At 36.4% G+C, this 4693-nt stretch overlaps 1 pseudogene across 1 annotated transcript; it reads right to left on the minus strand.

Annotated features, from left to right (window-relative positions):
- Positions 1–2883: 2883 nt before the first annotated feature.
- On the minus strand, positions 2884–3198 carry LOC311175242 (renal cancer differentiation gene 1 protein-like; annotated as a pseudogene). Its single transcript has one exon. The product of its transcript is annotated as a renal cancer differentiation gene 1 protein-like (transcript).
- Positions 3199–4693: the final 1495 nt, after the last annotated feature.

Raw genomic sequence — 4693 nt, forward strand, 5'->3', positions numbered from 1 at the left:
AAAGGGTTGATAACTATGTATTGATTCAATTATGATACATCCATGACAGACAATATGCTATTTTGTTTTTTCCCTCCCTTTTCATATGGGTCTTGGTTCTTATCATTGTGTGTATGTTATAAGTTGAAATATCTATTTAGTTAACTAGTTTTGATGAAAAAAAAAACATGTATTACTGACAGATATTTTGGAAATCAGAAAAAATTGAAACAAAATAAAACAACCAAACAACCTCACACATTAACACTGCTTTTTAAATACATTCAGTATCATAATTTCTAGATGGTTTTGATCCTCAGGTTTTCGAACTGTCATTATAGTAAATATTATTCTAGAATAATTTTAAATGAATGCCTGCAGAGGTATATCACAGTTTGTACTATTTTCCATTTCCCCTTCTAGATCCACCATCTACCTTGATCCACGTTGCTCTCTGCCTCTTGAGGCTGATCTCATGGACTGTATCAGGCATTCTTGTGCCCTTTGGCTGCCTGTTGGAAAGCTGTGGCAGGACCTAGGAAAACATAAAGTGAAGGAGGAGAAAAAGGATAGTATTTTATTCTTTTGACTCCCTGGCAGGTCACCTCAGGTTGACTGTGTCCTCCCACCAAATGTCAAGTCTCCAGGGTTCTCTCCTTCCAAGATCTAGTAAACTACTCCCTTCCCTTGTCTTTTGCCTTTTAAGTGAATGGGTTCTAGCCAGGGCTGATACAATATCTATTGAGGTTTCCCTACGTACACCTTGGTAAGCATTCTCTTGAATAACCTGTTTTGAATGTGTCATCTTTTCCTGTTGAGAACCTGGCTGATTTACACATCATGGTTTGATAATTTTCTAGGATTAAATTATTTTAAGTAACATTTCAGTGAACATTCTTGTACCTGCATCCTGGTGCTGATTTCTAATTTTTTTTAAAAAAGAATAGCTTATACAAATAGATTTACTTGATCAAAGGCAAAAGAAAATCATGTTTGGCTGTTGATATCTATATCTATCTATCTATTTCTATCCAGATTGCCTTGAAAGGAAAATTACCTTTTCATTTGCTATTTATTTATGAAATTTCAGCTTCCGTAGTTCATTTATTTTGTGGGTATCCCTATAAGTATGACTCTTGGTGATAAGTAGGGCCCCCTCTCACTTTAGAAATGAAAGGACCAGATAATTCATCCCTACTCCCTGGCAACAAACACTTGGATTTATAAAGCAAGTTTTGTCATCAAATATTCTTGCCCTGAACTTGCATCTGAGTGGGGTTAGGATTTGAAGATATGAGTGACACTTAGAGATTATTCAGAGGGAGATGAGAGCAGAGACAGCAGCACTAATAAATACCCCATTCAAGGGGCCCCAGCTGTCTCCCTGGCTATGGTCTTGCTCTCTGGTCTCAAGACTCTATTGGTTCCTGCCTAGATTCTAAGTCTGGTTCTTTTGCCTCCATGTCATTCCTTTTTACAGCTAAGAAAAATTAATTTTTGCACATTCTAAAAATTGCAGCTTTGTGGACACATTAGAAAAATATATTTTAGCTGTGAATCTATATCCTTCATTCATATACAGAGTTGTAACCCAGTGGTACCTCAGTAAAAAGTAATATAATTAAAAGCTATTTTTCTATATCAAAATAAGCATCTCTTTGGCATAGGAACACACCAAGTGTGTTGTCTTTAACTTAAAAGTTAATCAAGGACTAATATGCTAAGCAAAACTATTCCTTGCCCATTCATTTGTCCCTTTTCATAGCCCCATTGTGTGGCTTTTGAATTTACTTCTGTATAAATCTCCATTTCTATGGGAATTAAGATGATATATATTAAAGCTATCCATAAAGTGGACAGTAGAGAAATCATTGGCTTAATCACTGAAATGTATGACACAAACAACACCCCTCACCAAAAAGAAAGTAACCTAAGATACAATACAAATTTAGCAGAATAGTTGTTAAAGTCAAATAATATGAAAAAATCACATTATTCAAACTTTATGCATTAAAAATAAAGTAACTGCTTTAGAAGGATTTTTAATAGTAACAAACTCACAAAGCTCCAAAAGTAATAGTACTTAACCATAATTTAATAAGCCACTTAAAATAGACCAAATATAGAACAATATAGGATTGTCCCTAGATTAAATGTAAAAAACAGAAATCTTTAGAAATAAATAGGGGAAATATGCTTTTTTTTTTCAGATAGACTTTTATGTTCTAAATAAAGGCCTTTAAATAAAGCATCATGTAGAATAAAAAATATCTATCATGTATTTTAAAAAACTGTGCAAGTTAAGAGGACTCTAATGAAATCTTTTTTTTGAGAAACAATTATAATCTTACTTAAAACAGGAGAAAAATAGCTTTTCTTTTTGTTCACAAATCCTTTATTTCACAAGAATTTATTGAGTGTTGTATGATACTTCTAGGTGATAGAGATATAGAAGTAGATAAAACACTATCATTGGTTCTAGGGAATTTGACCTAACTGAGTTGGATGGAACACTGATAACTTGAAAGTCACTTCTCTTGATTCATAGAATGAACTTGACTTCAAACTGCCTCCCTTGGCATCTCTTGCAAAATGAGCAATGGTCTACCTTGTTTTCTACTGGTAACACTGTGGCATTATTAATATTATCTACAGATAAATAACTTTCACCAAGGCTTCTGTGAACATTCAGAGGCCAGAAAGTATTGAAAGGTAAACAAATATCAGCCAGCATAGAAAATAACATCAATATTCTGCTTTCACCAAAGTGAAGAAAACCAAGAAAAACTTCATTCAGACTATACAGAAATGCAAGAAAGAGAACATCTTTTACATATGGTGCATCTTAAATGAGGAAGTGTGAATTATTACACAGTCAAATCAGTTGTCAGACTTCCAAGGATCCTAGGCTTCTTTCAAGAGGTGCCACCTTGTTTTAAGGAATTGTGCATTTTCTGCACCTTTGAAGGCAAGTTCTTCCATTTCAGCTGATACTGAATTGTAGCTTCTAGAAGTTTGGTTAATGAAAATGCTGCATCTCTGATCTGCAGCACTCTTTCTAGCTGGTCCACTGTTATCCTGTTGCTCTTGCTCTGAACGGGCCATCCTAAGCACATTGGGACACTGGGGGGAAGATGCTGAAGAGACATCTAAAGCTGAGGGACAGGAGGGTGGCATCAGGGGTGGCATGGATACCCCCACCTCCTCGGGGTCAGACATGGGGAAGAACTGGGAAGAAGAATCAAATCTTAGCAGTCAAACCAACATCAACTGTCTTGCAGTCACTCGTGCCCAAAGCCCGTGTCACTTCTTATGAATCAACCCCATTATTGTTATGAAATGTCCTTCTTTATTTTTTGTTCTTTGTTTTGAAGCCAACATTGATATTAATATACTCACTGCAGCTTTTCTTTTTGCAGGAGGGAAGGGGGTGATAAATACTGTTATCTTGTTGGCGATGATTTCTTGGGTGGATGCAAATGTTGAAAATTGCCATGCTATGCTTAAAAGATGTGCAATTTAGTTTACTTCAACTGCCTTGATAAAAATTTTAAAAAAAGGCACAAGATAGTCTTTTCAAACATTCTTGAACACACAAGGAAATATACCACCAGAAGCACTAGAAAGTGAAATAAATAAAAAAAAAAAACCCAAACTCAATGAACATGCCCTTCATTGTGCAAAATAGCACTTTTGATTTCTAAATAGCTTAATGGACACGTGTCTTCACTGGCATGCTGGCTTGTAGACATGTTTTCTGGATGTGCAACCTACACAGAGGATACTATGCTTAATTTAATACTCTGCTGTCACCCTCTAAAACTTTTCTTTTTTGGTCTGAAACAACAGAAGTTTATTTTCTCACAGTACAGGGAGCTGGGAGTCCAAGGTCAAGGTCCTTCTGATGCTTCTTGGTTTGCAGACAGTCACCATCTTGTTGTGTCTTTATGTGATCACTTCAGGTTTTTTAATGCTTAGTGTTTGCGTGTTATATTTTCCATCCTCTTATTTACGCTTACCTGTACCTTTATATTTAAGTGGGCTTCTTATTACTCTACTCTGACTGAAAGCAGAAGTGGCCTTTTTTCCTAAAATGCTTTGTTCTTTTTGACAGCTCAATGTTGCACATTAAAGGGGCATGAAAGTTTATTTCACTGAACCTCTTCAGTGAACAGATGGGAAAACTGAGATCTTTAGGAAGCAAGTAGTTTATCTGCAACTGGGGCTGGCTCTTGTGGGGAATAGGAGAGGGGCACCCGAGTATGCTTAGGGGACATATCTTCTGCAGAGTGAAATGTAACTCGTGAAAGCTGTGGGGACAAACTTTGTCTTTGGTGCCTTTCTACGGCAGTGATATGGTATTACAGATTTAAAGGCTTGAAATGAGTAAGAGAAAGGATTTCTTTGGAAATCTTACATGAAAGTGCCATAAATTTTAGAAACATCCAGTTGGAAAACACATCAAACATGTCTTTTCTCAAGCGAGTTGTCACATTTCATCACCATGGCGGGTTTTCTATTTCAGTCTCTGTCTCCTGAAGCAGCTGTTTCCATGCTGAAGAGAAGCTCATGACTTGAGACAGAGGATGACAAGTGTAGCTTCCAGTTAGAAGCCTTTACCAAAAGGTTAAAAGAGCCTCTCAGTCTTTCTTTGCTTGTCTGTTTAAATAAGAACCCACAGAATTCTCCCCCACTGTGTTCCTTCTTCCCCATC

Source organism: Talpa europaea (genome assembly GCF_964194135.1).
Source record: "Talpa europaea genome assembly, chromosome: 8".
NCBI classification, from domain to species: domain Eukaryota; kingdom Metazoa; phylum Chordata; class Mammalia; order Eulipotyphla; family Talpidae; genus Talpa; species Talpa europaea.